Source organism: Arachis hypogaea, chromosome 6 (genome assembly GCF_003086295.3).
Source record: "Arachis hypogaea cultivar Tifrunner chromosome 6, arahy.Tifrunner.gnm2.J5K5, whole genome shotgun sequence".
Lineage (NCBI taxonomy): Eukaryota > Viridiplantae > Streptophyta > Magnoliopsida > Fabales > Fabaceae > Arachis > Arachis hypogaea.
Window position 1 is genome coordinate 118947233 of NC_092041.1, and position 23070 is coordinate 118970302.

Here is a 23070-nt window from a genome sequence, read left to right on the forward strand (position 1 = left end):
TTTCACTCTATATATAATTTATATTTTATATTAGTAATTTGACAAATCAAAATATGTCATCTGATATTTTTTTATTACAATTAAAATATTTTTTTTCAAAATTAACAAATTTTCACTCTCACTCTTATTCTTCATCTTTATATTTCTCTCTCTTTTCTCTCATTCTCTATTTTTTTACCTTTTTATTCTAAAAAAATAAAATTAATAAAATAATATAATTCAAATAAAAAATAGACTTTTTCATATAAAAATAATAACTAAAATTTCTGTTATTTGATTTTCTATCTATAGAGATCATGATCTTTTTAGCCAGAGATTTTTGTCAACCTACGAATTTTTTTTGTAAAAATAGTTTGATTTTATAAATCTTTTGTGTCATACATAATCTATACTATTAGAACAAAGTGGACCGTAATTTAAAAAAAAAATTATTCCGTAATATTATTACGGGTAAAAATACTAGTAATAACTAAAATAATAACATCGAATAAACAAAATGCAATAAAACTCTTCATAAGCCTCGTCATCCGTCTCCTGAAAAGATAAAGCTGTAGGGGGTGAGAGTCTAACCACACGGTCTCACCACAGAATTTTCAGAATTGTCATAAGAAGATATTTAATAAGAAAATTGTTTTCAAACTCAATGATTATCGGTGTCTTATGAATCCTTTAAAAACTAATGGTTTAACCACCAAAAATTCAAAAGAATTTTAAAGAAAATTAGTTAATTATCCAAAAATTAGAAAGTCATTTTTTAGATAAAAAGATTTTAAAAGTTTTCTAACAATATGAATGACCAACATATTCCAAGTATGGGTTCATTAAGTCTATGTTAAACCAGCTTGATATTTCATACTTTATTATACCACAACACAAACCAAACATGGCTTCAGGTCCAAACAGCTCAATCAATGTCCAATTTACTATAATCCAACCAATTTTAGTCACAAACACAAGTAGGGATGTTCAAGCACAATCAAATAGTTACATTAAGTAGAGCAATTAGCAATTAGACAGAATTATTCACATAGGCAAACAAAATACAATATGCACACCCAAACAATGTCACATAAATGCATATGATGAATGCCTTTCCTATGGCTGATGAGTCTCATCTGTTAGTTATCAAGCCAACCTGACAAGTCTGATTTGCTAAACCTTTGGACTGTCCCCCGACGCGCATCCCATGAGTCTATGCATAGCATTTTCTCATATATATATATATATATATATATATATATATATATATATATATATATATATATATATATATATATATATATATATATATATATATCAAATTGCTCAATAGGGGTACTATTCTCGGGAATTTATACGTGCCCGGTCATCCTTACGTCATAGGGTCAACAGAATATCGAGTCTCAACCTGGAATACGTGGTAGCAAGCTACGGTACTTTACTCAGGAAAACTCGTATCTCAGATAAAAGAAGTGCAAAAGTCACATATTCATTTATTCATCATCATTTCCGCACTTCTTAACAATTCATATTAAATCAATCATCATTCAAGCCATAAGTCACTTTTTCTCAAATCTCTTTACTTGAAAACCAAAATCAATCAATCTCAGTCATAACTTTAAAATTCTCATTTTTCAAATTATTTCAAGCTCACAAACCACTTTTTCTCAAGCATAAATTCTCCTTTTTTAATTAATTACTTCAAATGAAGCTTTTTTATTTTTATAAAAATTTCGACATCATCTTTGTTGAGTTAAGAAATTAACTAACTTAATTGATGATAACAAACATTATTTTATTGGGTAATTAATTAGTTTTAAATGTGTTTGGTTAAGTGTTGCAGGTCATAAATCAAAGAATCAGCAGCCCAATTGGAAGGAAACAAAAACCAGTTTATTGGTGAATATCTAACCAACAAAGCCCAAAGTAACTAAGCAAAGAAACCAAATGGGCTAAGAACTAAAAGAAGAAAATCCAAGCCCAAATTGATCCTACCAAACTTCTCATACAAGATTGATGTCTTCACTCTCTCTTATTGCTCCGGTCAGCAATAAAGCACAAGAAAGAGAGCTTCATCCTTCCTACCCATTTCATCAAAGAAGAAAGAAAGAGAAAGCCTAATCACAAAGGCCTCAAATTTGATGAAGTGAGTCCATATTCATAAGCAATCCCATTAGGTGATCTAAGTCCATTCTTTATCTAACTTAGTGGCTAACTAAGTAACTAAAGTTCATTTGCATCTGAACTATTTCCTTCTCTACTGAACAAACTCTCTGTTCTCGTTCTTCTTTTCTCTCACCCACGCATGAAAAGATGGCTATGCTAGGATTCACATCCTACAAGAAAAAGAGAGTTTCTGATCGCAAGCTTTGTCTTTTAGACAATACACAAAGAAGAAAAACGGAAGAAGCTTCTTGAAAAAAAGGTCAAATCAATGAAGCCAAAAGTAAAGGACTCCTCTAGCATAATTAGAAGATAAAGGTAGATTATTTCTATTTACGTGCATGTTGATAGCTTGATTAAAACCTACCTTCTTCTACACATACCATTTCGAAAAAAAATAAAGGAAGTGGTGTCTGTTTTTTTCTGCTGTGAATCAATGAATTAGATTGTTTCTTGGAGCCAAAGCACAAGATTAATGGCTTGGATTTTGATAAGCTGATGAGAGAGAAAAATGTTACTGCTGTTGTGTCTGCTACAGAGCTTAGTTCTAAGTCAAAATCCCTGATTTTTTGGGCTGATGAAAGAAAGAGAGAAAGGTTAATTTCCAACTGGTTCAAGAACCAAGGAGCTGAACCCTAGCCGTGGAAAAAGCAAGATACAAATAGAAAAATTACTTCAGAGTGAAGGCAAGGAGAGATAACTAGTGTTCTTGAGGTGTATGTTCTGAGAAGAGCTCTTTGAAGAAGTTCATATAACTGGAAAGTGTTTCCTAATCAAAGATGCATTATGCCAGTATGAAGAACTGAATCAGAGGCTTGCTAATTTGGTTTATCACATAGCAAAGAGGCTTTTGAAGAAGTCAATCTCCTTCATGTTTTACTGATTTTAATTTACTTTTCAATGTTTATCTTTCTGTAATTTCTTGAGGTAAAAGGCTGAATGAGAAAGTTTATTGAAAAAGCCTAAGAGTGGAAAAAGGCAGAGAGAAACACTTGAGTGAAAAGCCTAGAGTGATTTCAGATTTCTTTAGGTTGATTCTGTGTCTTGTATCTTGTACTTGTGAGGTACCCCTTTCTTAGTTGGGTTAGCACTAAGAGTGAAGAGTTAGGTATTAGCATAGCCAATGTCAAGTTAGGTTAGAACTTGAGTGTGAAAGGATTGTGTCAATCCTGTGGAATTGGTGTATGTAATACTTTAACTAAAGTGGAAATTCCACCACTGTTGTGGTGAAGACTAGACGTAAGTTGCATAGCACAAAGCAACCGAACCAGGATACATGATGGTGTTAGCTTTTCTCTTCTCTGCTCTGTCCTATTTTCTTATATTCATGAGACAAAATGAAATTGTCTCATAAATTTTCTGCTGCTAAGTTCAAACAGATTCAGACTACAAGTTTGGTTTAAAAGAGTCTATTCATTAAATTAAAAGAAGGTCATAGATTTAACCCCCTTCTCTAAGTCTTCTACAACCTTCAATCTCCTTTAAAACTCGGATCCTGCCACCCTTTTCGGGTCCCACCCAAATATTCTTCAAACCTTTCTCAATCATTTCCAAATCTTAATCATTTTTCAAAATTCAACCAGTTCTAATATCAAATTATTTTCAGATCGGACCAATTCCAATAATAAATCTTTTTCAAAATTAAACCAGCTCTAATATTAAATCATTTATAAAATCAAACTAATTCAAAACTAAGCCACTTTCAAAATCAATTCATTTTCATATCTCAAATCATTTCCAAAGCCTATGCATTTACATTATCAAATTAACTTCATTATCAAATTAATTCCGAAACCAAGAAAAATTATTTTTCATAATAAACAACTCAATAACCTTGCAAACCAATTTCTTATCAACAATCGCACATCACTCAGGCAATTAGTAATTCAATCCAGCAAACAATCACATCCATAAGACAAACATAATCACAAAAATATATTTTTCACATCAATATCTATTTATAACAACTCTGTAATATAAAATAAATTTTAAAAAAAATTTCTACCTCAACTCGTTGAAATCCGAAAGCTATACAGCGCGTCAAAACCCCTTCTTCTCGGTCTGTAACCTCGGCAGCCACAACTTCAATTCCAATCCACTTTCGCAGCAACCGTAGCAGCTCTAATCACAATATATATAATAATCGAACCTCAATCTTATAACAATTAATGCCGCAAAACCTTAGCTAAGATAACAGAACAGTTACCAAAGAGATTTCAGGAATGAAAACGCTTACCGCAACTAAGGAGAAACACTGAACTGAAAAGCAGCGGCTCAAGCGGTGGTCCCGGTGGCCATGACGTCGTTCCCGGCATCCAGAGATGTGGTGACACGATTCAAACAGAACCAGGAGGAGTGACAGCAACTCCAAGTGGCTTCCATTGAGCTCTAGCAGCACAGACCTCCTCCGATGGTGGCCCGACAATGACGACGGCGACAAAAGCTTCGACGGCGGCGGCTGTGGCTCGACAACGAAGGGAACAGCCCCTTCCCTCCTCGGTCTTCCTTCTCTCTCGTTCATGTTAACAACAGCGATGAAGGTCCTTCCAGCGGCGGCGTACGGTTCTGACAGGGATAGAAGCACGGATGGCGGCGACGGGCTTCATCATCGACAACAGTGGTGACTGGCGTGAGGAGGCATCGCAGCTTCTCTTCCTCTCCTTCTCTCGGATCTCTTATCTTTCTCTCTGCTCGCGACACGACGGCGTAGAAACAACGATCGTGGCGAGGCGGTGGCGAGCTACGTGGTCTTTCTCTCCCGTCAGTGCTCTCTCTTCTTTTCGAATCTCTTCCCTTCTCTGTCAGCAGCGTCGGTGATGGTGGCAGTAACACCCACCACGCCGCCTTCCCTTCTTCCCCCTCTCCTTCCTCTCTGCGGTGTGTTTTGTGTATGTATAGAAAAAAGGAAATGGAGAGGGGTTTGGCGGCTGCTGAAAGGGAAAAACAAGGTGTGGGTGTGCTGTGTGCAAGCAAGGGCGGCAGTGAAAATAAGGAGGTGGGGTGAGTTTAGTATGTCATTTAGTTAGGGTTAGAGTTTTGGGAAGTATTTAGCAAATTAGGATTTTATTTTGGGATAATTAATAATATTATTAAGGTATAAAATAGTATTAAAAATTAAGTTTAATCAAATAAAATTATCTTTAAAGAAAATATTATTTGTTCATTAATATATAAATTATATTCAAATAATTACTAATTAAACAAAAATTAAAAATAATTAAATTTATTTTTTTATTTATAAAATAAAACTTTACATCTACATATTTAAAATATAGTACATAAAATTTATTATTATTTTTCAATTACTAAAACTTTAAATTATAATTAGAAAATTATCCAATTTATATGTAAAATATCTAAAAATATAATTTTAATTAAATATAATAAATTATAAATAATTTATTTTTTAATTTTTAAAAATTCAGAATCTTGCAGAAATAATATGACTGTTCACAAAATTCATAAAATTTGAATCTTTAATTCTAATCATAATAGCAAAACACTCTGCCTGAGTTGATAATTCAAAAATTAAAAATTTAAATTAAATTAAAAATATATAACAATAGCTGAAGATACATAAATTACTAATTTTAAAAAATTACTAACATGTTCTAGTGTTCCTAGTAGCAATGATGATGCTAAATCATCATCTTATGTAACTAGTGATGACTCCAATATATGCTTGACAACACCACAAAAGAATTCAATTATATATATATATATATATATATATATATATATATATATATATATATATATATATATATATATATTCTTCTTCTATACAAGCGGTCGTATCAACACTAATAAATATACCAAAGCAAATTAAATATTAGTGTGATAAATATTCTTCTTTTTTTTATGATTGTTTCACATGTTTTTATTCATATTTGCAGCTAGCTGTTCCTGGAAGCTAAGCAAGTTTTTCATACTAAAATAAATGTAAATGCATATAAACCGATTTATTTCTGTATATGTATGTGTAGATAGTGGAATAATGATGAATAAGAAAACCAATAAGTTTAATTTCCAATGAAGAGCCCCATTGGCTCATTCAGCAATATAATAACTTTATAAGCACAAATTAAAAGATTTTCTACTAAAAAAAATATACTTACCGAAAATTTGTCTGCCATACAACAAATAATTAAGCCAATAAATTATAATTCAAATGATATAATTTCTCTATACTTATCTAAGAGGTCGCGAGTTTAAATTTCTCTATATTTGGTTAAAAAAATACATCAAATAATTAATGTTATTTTAATTAATATTAAAAATGAATAAATATTTCTAAATTTTAAATTAGATAAATGTATTAAAACGAAAGAGTAGTATTTTTTAATATAAAATTTAATTTGTGAACATATACAGGCACCTATATTCGATTATTATTGAGGGATCTAATTCACAGTTTCACATCATATATATCCAAATTCTTCATCTATGATGATATCACTATTAAGAAAATATGAATTGAAACATGGAATAAATATATAATAATAGGTGTCAATCTTTTCTCCATTTACCTGCAATTGTTTCACATGTATTTAATGTTTTATTAGATGTAGAAGTTCTTTTTCATTATGAGTTTAATTTATCATATACTTAAGTGAGTGTAAGTGGAGTGTTGAAGAAAACCAATAATTTTTTTTAGTGGAGAATCTCATTCAGCACCAAACATTTGATGATGAACATACACAGAAAAAAACACGACGAATCTCTAATTGGGAGTTTGGGACAAAAGCAATGTTGAACTTGATGGTTCAATTCATAAACATTAGTCTTCTGAAGTAATATAAAAAGAATTAAGTAAATTCTTAAAAAGTTTAAATATATCTATGCTTATATGATTATTATCAATATAATTTGTGTTGGGTCATCGTTAGAAGTTCTTGGTAGGTGTGGTGTGCTTGGATATCGGCGTTTGGATAGGATTAGATTGTATCCAGTATTTTAAAAGAGCATTTTGAAAGTTGAAGATCTGTGCCGATGAGAAAAGAGATGCACAAGTATTGGCTAGTTGGGTTCTTCTCAGTTATATGGATTATTTGGTTATGCAGAAACGATGTCATTTTTCACAGCAAGCCAACAAAAATTAGACGCCATGGATCAATCCTTTTCATGTGCTACTGATTGGTGTTGTAAATAATTCATGTTGTTGATGACTATACCGAAAATAACATAGAAGTTGTTTGATTTTTATGGTTTGTTTTGTCTTACTTGCTACACTTGGGTCTTGAGTTTTTTCTTTTAAAAAAAAATAAAAAAAGAAACTCTTAACCATTTAAGAAATTTCAGAAAGAAATTAAAGTAAATCACATCTAACTCAAAATTTTTAAAATAATAAATTAATGAATCTTTATTCTTCTATATTTTTTCATTTTATAAATTTCTCATTCTTCTATATTTTTCTATTTTATAAACTCCTCATTCTTTTATGTTTTTTCATTGTGTGACTAATTTATTACTCTCGTCATATATGCTAGTTAACAATTTAAATTATTATTATGTATGCTTATATAAAAAATTTATTTACCTAATTTGTCTCTAAATCAGTACCTCCTTTACTACAATTTGTGGTCATGCAAGGCTTGATCTTCTACAGCAGCATTAGCAGATCATAATCTTTCTGAACTTGGATGTCTCGCTTTAACTTCTCATAACTGCCAATAATCTTCTCTTCAGCAGGATTGTAGAATGCTCTTCACAACAAAATATCATTCAACAAGATTCAGACGTAGACACAGGAAAACAACTCAAGAGTTTGCAGTTTCACATTGCAACACATTTAAACTAAGTCTTCTATAAGCCAATCACAGTTAGCCCTATCATGAAGAACTAAATCAAATTTTAACTTGCCATATTATCTTTTCATATCCTTATGAGTGAGCCCTTGAATCTCTATGAGTCCCTGCCCAGTTACTTTGTCCTCAAATACTCTGAGAGCGTGGCAAAGAGAGTAGAAGGCCTTCTCGAAATGCTACACAAATTGCGCAATGAGATGCTGCGTGATGACCTTTCTCTACCCTTTCGCCGTGACCGCCTCATCCTTTATTTCAAATGCCTTTGCATGATTGAGCCTTTCTTCCAATGCATCACCCAAACCACCTATCTTTGTTTGGTACAATGCCATCAACCCTCAACAGCACTTTTCTTAGCACAACATCCATTTGGAGAAGGCCTCTGTTCTCTTCAACCTGGGAGCCCTCTGCACCCACATTGCTCTCTCCTGCGACCAAAGCACCATCCAAGGCCATCGCCTTGCCATCGACGCCTTAAATAATGCTGCACATTGGTTCGATCAACTGTCGGTGCTTGAGTCTCCCAAGGCATCTGGCACCATTGACTTGTCAGAACCATACATCGATAGGGTAGCAGAATAGTTTTCCGGCTTGAAATTGAAGTTTTGTGGTCTCCAACCTTATGGATCATCATTACCTGGATATTGTTGGGCCGATCGTGGGGAGCTCTCGACAACTGGGGAGACTTCGGAGAGGAATCAAGTGAGAGAACATAAGATGAGAAGACATCACACCCAACTCAAAACCTTAAAGTGTCAACACTCCTCACACTTGCAACACTAACAATCTCTTCCTCAAGTGTGAGCCTCCACATCTAACATCAACTCCCTTCTAGCTCCTCCACCTCCACGAGAATTCGTCCATCACACCGCCGTAAAACACCACGGGACACGCCGCCCGGACCACCTTTGCTGGGAAGACTTTCGATGTTTCACCTTGAATACCCCTTAAAACCACCAGACCGATTAACTATCGGCTCTGATATCACTTGTTGGGCCGGCCGTGGGAAGCTCTCGACAACCGGGGAGACTTCGGGAAGGAATCAAGTGTGAGAACATAAGATGAGAAGACACCACATCCAACTCAAAACCTTAAGGTGTCAAGTTAATGGGTCTCTCATCTTATAAAATTCTCACTCTTCCTTGGTATCAGAGCTTTGGTTGTTCGTTTTTGTGCTGATTAAATGGAGGAAAATACTCATGGACCAAATATGGTCAAATTGAATTCCTAAAATTATTCAATTTGGAAGACCCTCATGGAAGATATGTTGTATAGCAAAGACTTGTATGATCCTGTGGAGGGAGATAAATCCAAAGGTACTAAATCTGATGCTGAATGGAAGAAACTGAATCGGAAGGCAGTTGCTTTGATTAGGCAATGGCTTGATCTTAGTGTGTATCCACATGTTGACACCGAAATGAATGCTGAGAAGATGTGGAAGAAATTGAAGGAGTTATATGAGAGAAAGAATGTGAAAAACAAAGCATTATTGATTAGGAAGCTTGTCAATATGAATTATGTTGAAGGTAAATCAATGCCGGAGCACTTGAGCATTTTTCAGGAGACAGTGAACCAACTGACAAATAATGAAATCACTTTGAATGATGAGTTGTGAGCCTTGTTGTTGTTGAGCTCTTTGCCTGATAGTTGGGAAGTTCTGGTTGTGACACTGACTAACTCAGCTCCAAAAGAAAAGTTGACATTAGCAATGGTTAAAGAGAGCATGTTGAATGAAGAAGCCAGAAGAAGAGAGCGAGGTTTGACTAATGCCTCCTCCCAGTCAGAAGCACTTGTTTCAGAGTCACGGGGGAGAAGTCAAAGTAGAAAACCTTACAGTTCTGACAGGTCAGAGAGTCGAAGCAAGTCAAGAGGAAAGTACAAGCCAAGAAAGGAATTCATTTGTCACCATTGTGGCAAGCCGGGGCATATCAAGAGGTATTGTAGATTCTTGAAAAGAGAATAATCAATGGGAAGAAACGAAGACAAAGGTAAAGATAGTGATAAAGAAACTACTGCTATTGTTTATGAAGATGTTCTTATCACATATGATGAAAATTATGTGAATCTTGTCTGTGATGATTCCACTTGGATTATGGACTCTGGTGCCTCATGTCATGTCACTCCGAGGTGTGAATTTTTCACTTCCTATACTATCAAAAATTTTGGCAAGATCAAATTAGGAGATAAAGGAGTGTGTGATATCATTGGTATGGGTGATATGTGGCTTGAAACTAACATGGGATGCAAGTTGCAGTTGAAGAATGTTAGGCTTTCTAAAATTTTTCTAGGCTTTTCTAGGATTTTCAAGAATTTTATTGGGTTTTTCTAGGGGTTTTTCAAGGATTTCTAGGTTTTCTAAGTTTTCAAGAGTTTTTATGGTTTTCTAGGATTTTCTAGCGTTTTCTAACGTTTTCTAGGGTTTTCTAGGGTTTTCTAGTGTTTTCTAGGATTTTGTAGGATTTTTCTAGGACTTTCAATGATTTTTCCAGGGTTTTCTATATTTTTCTAAGGTTTTTTAGTGCTTTCTTAGGGTTTTCGAATGTTTTTTAGGGTTTTCTAGAATTTTCTAGGATTTTTCTAGTGTTTTCTTAGGTTTTTCAAAGATTTTCTATGGTTTTCTAGGATTTTCTTTTAGTATTTTCTAGGATTTTCTAAGATTTTTCAATAATTTTCTAGGGTCTTTCCAGGGTTTTCTATGTTTTTCTAGAGTTTTCTGGGCTTTTCTAGGGTTTTTAGGGTTCTATAGGATTTTCTAGGATTTTTCTCAGGTTTTCTAGGATATTCTAGAATTTTCTAAAGTTTTCTGAGGCATTTCTAGTGTTTTCTAGGAATTTCTCGAGATTTCTAAGGTTTTCTAGAGTTTTCTTAGGATTTTCTAGGTTTTCTAGGGTTTTTGAGGGTTTTCTTAGGGTTTTCTAGAATTTTTAGGGTTTTCCAGGTTTTTCTAGGGATTTCTAAGGTTTTCAAGGTACTTTTAGGGTTTTCTAAGGTTTTCAAGCGTTTATCTAGGATTTTCTATAATTTTTCTAGGATTTTCTATGGTTTTCTAAGGTTTTTTAGTGTTTTCTAGGGTTTTCTATGTTTTTCTCGGGTTTTTTAGTATTTTCGAGGGTTTTTAAGATTTTCTAGGGTTTTCGAGGGTTTTTCTAGGGTTTTCTAGGGTTTTATAGGTTTTTCTAGAAATTTTTAGAGTTTTTCTAGTGTTTCTTGGGTTTATCAAAGATTTTCTATGATTTTCTAGGTTTTTCTAGGGTTTTTTAGTGTTTTCTAGGAGTTTCTAGGGTTTCTTTAGGATTTTCTAGGGTTTTTCTAGAGTTTTCCAAGATTGTTTTATGTTTTTCTAGGGTTTTTGGTTTTTCTTTGGGTTTTCTAGGGTTTTTCAGGGTTTCTAGGATTTTCTTGGGTTTTTGAGGGTTTTTTAGGATTCTCTAGAATTTTTGAGCATTTTTCTAAGATTTTCTAGTGTTTTATAGGTTTTTCTAAGATTTTCAAGGGTTTTTTTAGTGTTTTCTTGGGTTTTCCAGTGTTTTGCTATGATTTTCAAGGATTTTTAGGGTTTTTTATAGTTTTCTAGGGTATTCTAGTATTTTCTAGGATTCTCTAGGGCTTTTCTCTGGTTTTTTAGGATTTTTTAAGGTTTTTCTGGGGATTTCTAAGGTTTTTTAGGGATTTCTAAGTTTTTCTAAATTTTTCTAGGGTTTTCTAACTTTTTTAGGGTTTTCTAGGATTTTTAGGATTTTTCTAGGATTTTTCAGGGATTTCTAGGGATTTTCTTTAGGTTTTCTAATATTTCTAGGGTTTTGTAGTGGTTTTCTAGAGTTTTTCTAATGTTTTCTAGGGTTTTTGAGGGGCTTTCAGTGTTTTCTAAGATTTTCGAGGGTTTATCTATGGTTTTTCAAGATTTTTTTAGGATTTTCTGGGATTTTCTAGTATTTTTTAGTGTTTTCTATGGTTGTGTAGGGTTTTTCTAGGACTTTCTATGATTTTTCTAGGGGTTTCTATGTTTTCTAGGGTTTTTTAGTGTTTTCGAATGTTTTTTAAGGTTTTCTAGAATTTCCTAGGATTTTTCTAGTATTTTCTTAGGTTTTTCAAAGATTTTCTATGGTTTTCTAGGGTTTTCTTTTAGTATTTTATAGGATTTTCTAGGATTTTTAAAGGATTTTCTAGGGTCTTTTCGGAGTTTTCCAGGGTTTTCTATGTTTTTCTAGAGTTTTTTGGGGTTTTCTTTGGGTTTTCTAGGGTTTTTAGGGTTTTCTAAAATTTTTTGATCTAGGGTTTTCTAGGGTTTTTCTCAGGTTTTCTAGGATATTCTAGGATTGTCTAGAGTTTTCTGAGGTTTTTCTAGGGTTTTCTAAGGTTTTCTAGAGTTTTCTTAGGGTTTTGTAGGGTTTTCAAGGGTTTTCTTAGGATTTACTAGGATTTTTAGGGTTTTTCAGGGTTTTCTAGGGTTTTCAAGGTACTTTTAGGGTTTTCTAAGGTTTTCGAGGGTTTATCTAGGATTTTCTATAATTTTTCTAGGGTTTTCTAAGGTTTTTTAGTATTTTCTAGGGTTTTCTAAGGTTTTTTAGTGTTTTCTAGGGTTTTTCTAGGATTTTCTAAGGTTTTTTAGGGTTTTCTATGTTTTTCTTGGATTTTTTAGTGTTTTCTAAAGGTTTTCGAGGGTTTTTTAAGATTTTCTAGGGTTTTCGAGGGTTTTTCTAGGGTTTTCTAGGGTTTTATAGGTTTTTCTAGGATTTTCTAGGATTTAGTTAGGGTTTTCTAGGATTTTCTAGAATTTTTTAGAGTTTTTCTAGTGTTTCTTGGGTTTTTCAAAAATTTTCTATAGTTTTCTAGGATTTTCTAGGGTTTTTTAGTATTTTCTAGGATTTTCTAGGGTTTCTTTAGGGTTTTCCAAGATTTTTCTAGAGTTTTCCAAGATTGTTTTATGTTTTTCTAGAGTTTTCTGGGGTTTTCTTTGGGTTTTCTAGGGGTTTTCTAGGATTTTCTTGGGTTTTGAGGGTTTTTTAGGATTCTCTAGAATTTTCGAGCGTTTTTCTAAGATTTTCTAGGGTTTTATAGGTTTTTCTAGGATTTTCTAGGGTTTTCTTAGAGTTTTCTTGGGTTTTCCAATGTTTTGATATAGTTTTCTAGGATTTTCTAGGGTTTTTATGGTTTTCTAGGGTATTCTAGTATTTTTTAGGATTCTCTAGGATTTTTTTCTGGTTTTCTATGATTTTCTAGGATTTTTCTGGGGATTTATAAGATTTTTTAATGATTTCTAGGTTTTTCTAGATTTTTCTAGGGTTTTCTTAGGGTTTTCTAGCCTTTTTAGGGTTTTCTAGGGTTTTTAGGATTTTTAACGGTTTTTTAAGGATTTTTCTAGGATTTTTTAGGAAATTCTAGGGGTTTTCTTTAGGTTTTCTAATATTTTCTAGGGTTTTCTAGAGTTTTTCTAACGTTTTCTAGGGTTTTTGAGGGGCTTTCAGTGTTTTCTAGAATTTTCGAGGATTTATCTAGGGTTTTCCAAGATTTTTCTAGCATTTTCTGGGGTTTTCTAGGGTTTTGTAGGGTTTTTCTAGGACTTTCTATGATTTTTCTAGGATTTTCTATGTTTTCTAGGTTTAGTGTTTTCTTAGGGTTTTAGAATGTCTTTTAGGGTTTTCTAGAATTTTGTAGGATTTTTCTAGTGTTTTCTTGGGGTTTTCAAAGATTTTTTATGGTTTTCTAGGATTTTCTTTTAGTATTTTCTAGGATTTTCTAGGACTTTTCAAGAATTTTCTAGGGTCTTTCCGGAGTTTTCCAGGGTTTTCTATATTTTTCTAGAGTTTTCTGGGAATTTCTTTGGGTTTTTTAAGGTTTTCTAGGATTTTTTAGGGTTTTCTAGGATTTTTCTCAGGTTTTCTAGTATATTCTAGGATTTTCTAGAGACTTGTGAGGTTTTTCTAGGGTTTTCTAGGGATTTCTCGAGATTTTTAAGGTTTTTTAGAGTTTTCTTAGGGTTTTCTAGGTTTTCTAGGGTTCTCGAGAGTTTTCTAGGATTTTCTAGGATTTTTAGGATTTTCCAGGATTTTCTAAGGTTTTTCTAGGGTTTTCAAGGTACTTTTAGGGTTTCCTAAGGTTTTCGAGGGTTTATCTAGGATTTTCTATAATTTTTTAGGATTTTCTAGGGTTTTGTAAGGTTTTTTAATGTTTTCCAAGGTTTTCTAGGATTTTTCTAGGATTTTCTAAGGTTTTTCTAGAGTTTTCTACGTTTTTCTCGGGTTTTTTAGTGTTTTCTTAGGGTTTTTGCAGGTTCTTTAAGATTTTCTAGGGGTTTTCGAGGGATTTTCTAAGGTTTTATAGGTTTTCTAGGATCTTTTAGGGTTTTCTTTGGATTTTCTAGGATTTTTTAGAGTTTTTCTAGTATTTCTTGGGTTTTTCAAAGATTTTCTATGGTTTTCTAGTTTTTTCTAGTATTTTTTAGTGTTTTCTAGGATTTACTAGGCTTTCTTTAAGGTTTTCTAGGGTTTTTCTAGAGTTTTCCAAGATTGATTTATATTTTTCTAGGATTTTCTAGGGTTTTCTTTGGGTTTTTTAGGGTTTTTCAGGGTTTTCTAGGATCTTCTTGGGTTTTCAAGGATTTTTTAGGATTCTCTAGAATTTTCGAGCGTTTTTCTAAGATTTTCTAGGGTTTTATAGGTTTTTCTAGGATTTTCTAGGGTTTTCTTAGAGTTTTCTTGGGTTTTCCAATGTTTTGCTATGGTTTTCTAGGATTTTCTAGGGTTTTTTTATGGTTTTCTAGGGTATTCTAGTATTTTCTAGGATTCTCTAGGGTTTTTCCTGGTTTTCTAGGATTTTCTAGGATTTTTCTTGGAATTTCTAAGGTTTTTTATGGTTTTCTAGGTTTTTCTAGATTGTTCTAGGGTTTTCTTAGGGTTTTCTAGCCTTTTTAGGGTTTTCTAGGGTTTTTAGGATTTTTTTAGGATTTTTCTAGGATTTTTAGGTATTTCTAGGGATTTTCTTTAGGTTTTTTAATGTTTTCTAGGGTTTTTTTAGAGTTTTTCTAGAGTTTTCTAGGGGTTTTTAGGTTTTCCTAGAGTTTTCTAAGGTTTTCATAGGGTTTTCTAGGATTTTCTAGGGTTTTCTAGGATTTTTCTAAGATTTTCTAGGGTTTTCTAAGTGTTTTTATGGTTTTCTTCAGTTTTTTAGAGTTTTCTAGGTTTTTCGAGTGTTTTCTTAGGGTTTCCTAGAATTTTTACGGTTTTTTAGGATTTTGTAGGGTTTTTCAAGGATTTCTAGAGATTTCTAGGATTTTTTAGGATTTTTTTAGGGTTTTTCTGGGGTTTTATAGGATTTTTGACTGTTTTTTAGGGTTTTTCTAGGGTTTTCTCGAATTTTATAGGATTTTTTAGTGTTTTCTATGGTTTTTCTAGGATTTTCTAGAGTTTTCTACGGTTTTTCTAGCATTTTTCTTGTGTTTTCTAGGTTTTTTCTAAGATTTTTTAGGTTTTTCTAGGGATTTCTAGGGTTTTCTTAAGATTTTTTAAGGTTTTCGAGGGTTTTCTTAGGGTTCTCTAGGGTTTTAGGGTTGTTCTAGGATTTTCAAAGGTTTTCGAGGGTTTTTCTAGGGTTTTCTAGGGTTTTATAGGTTTTCCTAGGATTTTCCAAGGTTTTCTATGCTCTTTTAGGATTTTCTAGGATTTTCTAGGGTTTTCTAGAGTTGTCTAGGGTTTTTCTAGGTTTTCTATGGATATCTAGAATTTTTAGGGTTTTCTAGAGTTTTCGAGAGTTTTTCTAGGGTTTTCGAGAGTTTTTTGAGTGTTTTCGAAGCGTTTCAATAGTTTTCTAGGGTTTTTCTTGGATTTTCTAGGGTCTTTCTAGAGTTCTCCAAGATTTTCTATGTTTTCCTAGGGTTTTCTGGGGTGTTCTTTGAGTTTTCTAGGATTTTTTAATGTTTTCAAGGATTTTATAGGATTTTCGTGGGTTTCTTAGGACTCTCTAGGGTTTTCGAGCGTTTTTCTAAGGTTTTCTAGGATTTTCTAGGTTTTTCTAGGGTTTTTCTTGGGTTTTTCAAAGATTTTTTAAGGTTTTCTTGGATTTTCTAGGTGTTTTTAGGGTTTTCTAGGGTTTTCTGGGGTTTTTCTAGGATTTTCTAAGGTTTTCTAGATTTTTCTAGGTTTTCTAGGATTTTTGAGGGTTTTATTAGGGTTTTCTAGGGTTTTCGAAGGATTTTCTTGGTTTTTTAGGTTTTTCTTAGAATTTTCTAGGTTTTGTTGGTTTTCCTAAGGTTTTCTAGGGAATTTTAGGGATTTCTAGAATTTTCTTAGGGCTTTTGAGGGTTTTTTTTAGGATTTTCTTAAGGTTTTCTAGGATTTTCTTGGATTTTCTATGGTTTTTCTAGAGTTTTCTTATTATTTTCTACGGTTTTCTATAGTTTTCGAGGGTTTTTTAAGATTTTCTATGATTTTCTAGGGTTTTCTTAGGGTTTTCAATGATTTTCTAGGATTTTTTAGTGTTTTTCTAGTGTTTCTTGGGTTTTCCAAAGATTTTCTATGGTTTTCTAGTTTTTTCTAGGCTTTTTGAGTGTTTTCTAGAATTTTATAGGATTTTTTTAGGTTTTCTAGGGTTTTTCTAGAGTTTTCGATTATTTTATGTTTTTCTAGGGTTTTCTGGGGTTTTCTTTGGATTTTCTAGGGTTTTTCAGGGTTTCCTAGGATTTTCTTGGGTTTTCAAGGGTTTTTTTGGATTCTCTAGAATTTTTTAGCGTTTTTCTTAGATTTTCTAGAGTTTCATAGGTTTTTTTAGGATTTTCTTAGAGTTTTCTTGGGTTTTCCAATGTTTTGCTATGGTTTTCTAGGATTTTCTAAGGTTTTTTTATGGTTTTCTAGGGTATTCTATTATTTTCTAGGATTCTCTAGGATTTTTTTTCGTTTTCTAGGATTTTCTAGGGTTTTCTAGGGATTTCTAAGGTTTTTTATGGATTTCTAGGTTTTTCTAGATTGTTCTAGGGTTTTCTTAGGGTTTCTAGCCTTTTTAGGGTTTTCTAGGGTTTTTAGGAATTTTTACCGTTTTTTTAGGATTTTTCTAGGATTTTTTAGGAATTTCTAGGAATTTTCTTTAGGTTTTCTAATATTTTCTAAGGTTTTCTAGCGGTTATTTAGAGTTTTTCTAGAGTTTTCTAGGGTTTTTTTAGGTTTTTCTAGAGTTCTCTAAGGTTTTTATAGGGTTTTCTAGGATTTTTCTCGGATTTTCTAGGATTTTCTAAGTTTTTTTAAGGTTTTCTTCGGTTTTTTAGAGTTTTCAAGGGTTTTCGAGTGTTCTAGGATTTTTAGGGTTTTTTTTAGATTTTGTAGGGTTTTTCTAGGGTTTTTTAAGATTTTAAGAATTTTTTAGGATTTTCTAGGATTTTCGACTATTTTTTAGGGCTTTCTACGATTTTTCTAGGGTTTTCTAGAATTTAATAGGGTTTTTTAGGATTTTCTATGGTTTTTCTAGGATTTTCTTGGAATTTCTAGAGTTTTCTACGATTTTTCTAACATTTTTCTTGTATTTTCTAGGTATTTTCTAGGATTTTCTAGGTTTTTCTATAGATTTTTAGGGATTTCTAGGGTTTTCTTAAGGTTTTTAAGGTTTTCGAGGGTTTTCTTAGGGTTCTCTAGGGTTTTAGGGTTGTTCTAGGATTTTCAAGGATTTTCGAGGGTTTTTTAATATTTTCCAGGGTTTTCGAGGGTTTCTCCAGGGTTTTCTAGGGTTTTATAGGTTTTCCTAGGATTTTCCAAGGTTTTCTATGCTTTTTTAGGATTTTCTAGGATTTTTCTAGGATTTTCTAGGGTATTCTAGAGTTGTCTAGGGTTTTTCTAGGTTTTTAAGGGATATATATGGTTTTCTTAGATTTTCTTAGGGTTTTCTAGGATTTTTGAGGGTTTTTTAAAATTTTCTAGAGTTTTCGAGAGTTTTTCTAGGGTTTTCGAGAGTTTTTTGAGGGTTTTCAAAGCGTTTTAATGGTTTTCTAGGGTTTTTCTAGTGTTTTCTTCGGTTTATCAAAGATTTTCTATGGTTTTCTAGGGTTTTCTAAGATTTTTCTAGGATTTTCTAAGGTCTTTATGGAGTTTTCCAAGATTTTCTATGTTTTCCTAGAGTTTTCTAGGATTTTTTAATGTTTTCAAGGATTTTATAGGATTTTCGTGGGTTTCTTAGGACTCTCTAGGGTTTTCGAGCATTTTTCTAAGGTTTTCTAGGGTTTTATAGGTTTTTCTAGGGTTTTTCTTGGGTTTTTCAAAGATTTTTTAGGGTTTTCTAGGTGTTTTTAGGGTTTTCTAGGGTTTTTGGGGTTTTTCTAAGGTTTTCTATATTTTCTAGATTTTCTAGGATTTTTGAGGATTTTCTTAAGGTTTTCTAGGGATTTCAAAAGATTTTCTTGGTTTTTTAGGTTTTTCTTAGAATTTTCTAGGTTTTTTTGGTTTTTCTAGGGTTTTCTAGGGAATTTTAGGGATTTCTAGGATTTTCTAAGATTTTCTTAGGGCTTTTGAGGGTTTTTTAGTGTTTCCTAGGGTTTTTCTTGGGTTTTCTAGTGTTTTTGACAATTTTTTAGAGTTTTCTAGGAGTTTCTAGGGTTCTCTATGGTTTTACGAGTTTTTTTGGATTTTCTAGAGTTTTCTTAGGGTTTTCTAGGATTTCCTTGGATTTTCTATGGTTTTTCTAGAGTTTTCTTATTGTTTTCTATGATTTTCTATGGTTTTCTATGGAATTTTAGGATTTTCTATGATTTTCTAGGGTTTTTCTAGGGTTTTCCTAGGATTTTCTAGGATTTTTTAGAGTTTTTCTAGTGTTTCTTGGGGTTTTCAAAGATTTTCTACGATTTTTTAGTTTTTTCTAGGATTTTTTAGTGTTTTCTAGGATTTTCTAGGGTTTAGGGTTTTAGGGTTTAAGGTTTTAGGGTTTAGGGTTTTGGGGTTTAGGATTTTGGGTTTAGTGGTTTAGGTTTTATGGTTTAGGGTTTAGGGTTTTAGGGGTTAGGGTTTTAGGGGTTAAGGATTTAGGGTTTTAGGGGTTAAGGGTTTTAGGGGTTTAGGGTTTAGGATTTAGGATTTAGGGTTCAGGGTTCAGGGTTCAGGGTTTAAGGTTTAGATTTTAGGTTTTTGTAGGGGTTTTCTAGGTTTTTCTATGGTTTACGAGGCTTTTTGTATATTTTCGATGATTTTCTAGGGTTTTCGAGGCTTTTTTAGGGTTTTTATGGTTTTTGATTTTTTCCAAGGGTTTTCTAGAGTTTTTTTAGATTTTCTAAGGTATTCTAGATTTTTCTAGGGTTTTCTTCAGGTTTTTTAGGGTTTTCTAGGATTTTCGAAGGTTTTCCAAGAATTTCTAGGATTTTCTTAGGTTTTTCTCAAGTTTTCGAGGGTTTTTTTGGATTTTCTATGGTTTTTGAGGGTTTTCTAGGATTTTCAGGGTTTTTCTAGGGTGTTCAAGGTTTTTCTAGGGTTTTTTAGGTTTTTCTTGGATTTTCTAAGGTTTTTAGTGGTTTTCTAAGAATTTCTAGGGGTTTTCTATTATTTTCGAGGGTTTTCTAAGGTTTTTTACATTTTTCGAGGGTTTTTTTAGGGTTTTCTAGGTTTTTTCTAGGGTGTTTCAGGGTTTTCTCGAGATTTTTAGGGTTTTCTAGAGTTTTCGTAGGGTTTTCTAGGGTTTTTGAGAGTTTTCTATGATTTTCGAGGGATTTTCTGGGGTTTTCTTGGGTTTTTAGGATTTTTCTAACATTTTCTAGGTTTTTCTAGAGTTTTTAAGGATAGTTTTGTGTTTTCTAGGATTTTTTAGGAATTTTCAGGGGTTTTTTGGGGATTTTCTAGGGGTTTTCTTGGGTTTTCTATGATTTTCTAGAATTTTCTAAGTTTTTTAGGGTTTTCTAGGAGTTTCTAGGGGTTTTCTGGGTTTTTCTAAGGACTTTCTAGTGTTTTCTACGATTTTCTAGGATTTTTTTGGATTTTTTCTAGGATTTTCTTAGTGTTTTTTAGGATTTTCTACGATTTTTCTAGGGTTTTCTAGTGATATCTCGAGTTTTCTAGGGTTTTCTTAGGGTTTTCTCAGGTTTTCTCGTGTTTTATGAGGTTTTCTCTGGTTTTTGAGCATTTTCTAGGATATTCCAAGGTTTTTCTATGATTTTCTAAGGTTTTCTATAGTTTTCTTGGGTTTTTTAGGGGTTTTTCGGGTTTTCTAGAGTTTTCTGTGGTTTGCTAGAAATTTTTAGGTATTTTCTAGGGTTTTCTATGGTGTTCGGGGGTTTTCGAGTGTCTTTTTTGGTTTTCTTGAGTTTTTTGCGGGTTTCGAAGGTTTCTCTAGGGATTTCTAGGTTTTTTAGGGTGTTCCAGGATATTCTAGGAATATCTAGTGTTTTCTAGGGTTTTCTTATTATTTTCTAGGGTTTTCTAGTGTTTTCTAGTGTTTTCTAGTGTTTTCTAATTATTTTCTGGGGTTCTCTAGGGTTTTCTAGTTTTTTCTACGGTTTTGTATGGTTTTCGAGAATTTTTTAGGATTTTCTATGATTTTTGAGAGTTTTTCTAGGATTTTCTATGGTTTTCTAGTGTTTTCTAGGATTTTCTAGGATTTTCTAGGTTTTTCTAGAGTTTTCTTGGAGTTTCTAGGGTTTTTTAGAAATTTTCTAGTACTTTCTAAGGTTTTCTTATGTTTTCTATGGTTTTCTAGGGTTTTCTAGGATTTTCTAGGATTTTCTAGGGTTTTTCTAGAGTTTTTTTGGAGTTTCTAGGGTTTTTTAGGATTTTTCTAGTACTTTCTAAGGTTTTCTTGGATTTTCTAGGGTTTTCTTGGGATTTCTAGGGTTTTCTATGGTTTTCTGCCATTTTCTAGGTTTTTAGGGTTTTCTAGGGTTTTCTTAGGGTTTTCTAATTTTTTTGAGGGGTTTTAAGGATTTTCTATGGTTTTCGAGGGTTTTTCTTGGATTTTATAGGATTTTCTAGGTTTTTCTGGGGTTTTTCTAGGATCTTCTATGATTTTCTAGGGTTTCCTAGGGTTTTCTAGGTTTTTGTAGGGGTTTCCTAGGGTTTTCTATGATTTTCAAGGGTTTTTGTAGGATTTTCTATGATTTTCTAGGGTTTACGAGGCTTTTTTAGGGTTTTCTATGGTTTTCGATTTTTTTCCTCGGTTTTCTATCTTTTTTTTGGATTTTCTAAGGTCTTCTCAGTTTTCTATAGTTTTCGAGGATTTTTCTAGGGTTTTCTAGATTTTTCTAGGGTGTTCCAGGGTTTTCTAGGGATTTCTAGGATTTTATAGGGTTTTCGTAAGGTTTTCTAGAGTTTTTGAGTGTTCTGTATGATTTTTGAGGGTTTTTCTAGGATTTTCTTGAATTTTTAGCGTTTTTTCTGGGATTTTTTAATTTTTTCTAGGGTGTTTCTAAGGTTTTTAAGGGTAGCTTTGGGTTTTCTAGGGTTTTTTAGGAATTTTCAGGGGTTTTCTAGGGTTTTCTAGGGGTTTTTTTGGGTTTTCTATGATTTTCTAGAATTTTCTAGGGTTTTTCAGGAATTTCTATGGGTTTTTTGGGTTTCTCTAGGGGTTTTCTAGTGATTTCTACGGATTTCTAGGATTTTTTAGGTTTTTAGGGTTTTCTTACGGTTTTTAGAGTTTTCTACGATTTTTCTAGGGTTTTCTAGAGATTTATTGGTTTTTCTAGGGTTTTCTTAGGGTTTCTCATGTTTTCTCGTGTTTTATAAGGTTTTCTTTGGTTTTCGAGGGTTTATCTAGGATTTTCTAGGGTTTTTCTAGGATTTTCTAGGGTTTTCTATGATTTTCTAGGATTTTTTAGGTTTTTTTGGGTTTTCTAGAATTTTCTGTGGTTTTCTAGGAATTTCTAGGAGTTTTCTAGGGTTTTCTATTGTTTTCGAGGGTTTTATAGGGTTTTTAGGGTTTTCTTGGGGTTTTTGCGGGTTTCAAGGGATTTTCTAGGGTTTTCTTGGTTTTTTCTAGGGTGTTCTAGGGTTTTCTTGGAATATCTAGTGTTTTTTAGTGTTTTCTTATGGTTTTCTAGGATTTTCGATGGTTTTCTAGTGTTTTCTAGTGTTTTCTAATGGTTTTAATAGGTTTTTCTGGGGTTTTCTAGTGTTTTCTACGGTTTTCTAAGATTTTCTTATGGTTTTCTAGGGTTTTCGAGGGTTTTTTAGGATTTTGTATGGTTTTGAGGGTTTTTCTAGGATTTTCTATAGTTTTCTAGGATTTTCTAGGGTTTTTCTAGTGTTTTCTTGGGTTTTCTAGGGTTTTTTAGGATTTTCTAGTAGTTTCTAAGGTTTTCAAGGGTTTTCTTGGGTTTTCTAGAGATTTCTAGGGATTTCTAAGGATTTTCTAGGGTTTTCGAGGCTTTATTACGTTTTTCTATAGTTTTTTTATTGTTTTTCTAGGTTATTTTTGGATTTTCTAGAGTTTTTTGGGGGATTTTTTTAGAGTTTTCTAGGGTTTTCTAGGATTTTCTAGGGTTTTCTAAGGATTTCTAAGGGTTTTCTAGGTTTTTCTAGAGGTTTTCTAGGGTTTTCTATGGTTTTCGAGGGTTTTTCTACGATTTTCTAGGATTTTTTAGTGTTTTTGAGACTTTTTACGGTTTTCTATGGTTTTCGCTTGTTTTTCTAGGGTCTTCTAGGTTTTTTTTTATTTTTTAAGGTTTTCTAATGTTTTTAGGGTATTTTGGATTTTCTCGGGTTTTCTAGGGTTTTCAAGGGATTTCTGGTGTTTTTTTTGGATTTTCTAGATTTTTTAGTATTTTCTATGGTTTTTTTTTATTTTCTAAGGTTTTCTAATGTTTTTAGGGTATTTTGGATTTTCTCGGGTTTTCTAGGGTTTTCAAGGGATTTCTGGTGTTTTTTTAGTATTTTCTATGGTTTTCTATGATTTTTTAGGTTTTCGGGGTTTTAGGATTTTCTAGGGTTTTCTAGGAATTTCTAGGGTTTTCTAGGGTTTTCTATGAATTTCTAGAATTTTCTAGGGTTTTCTTAGGGTTTTCTTGGGTTTTCGATGATTTTTTAAGGTTTTCGAGGGTTTTTCTAGGATTTTCCAAGGTTTTTCTAAGGTTTTCAAGAGTTTTCTTTAGTTTTCTGTGTTTTTCTAGGAATTTTGAGTGGTTTTCTATGGTTTTCGAGGATTTTTAACGGTTTTTTAGGATTTTTGTAGTGTG

At 32.5% G+C, this 23070-nt stretch overlaps 1 long non-coding RNA gene across 1 annotated transcript; it reads right to left on the reverse strand.

Moving 5' to 3' along the window:
* Window positions 1-387: 387 nt before the first annotated feature.
* Window positions 388-5106, reverse strand: LOC140173392 (uncharacterized). Its single transcript, XR_011862031.1, has 3 exons — window positions 4379-5106; window positions 4148-4263; window positions 388-534 (listed from the first exon to the last, which is right to left on the reverse strand). It is a non-coding gene; the product is annotated as an uncharacterized lncRNA (long non-coding RNA).
* Between the last annotated feature and the right edge of the window lie 17964 nt (window positions 5107-23070).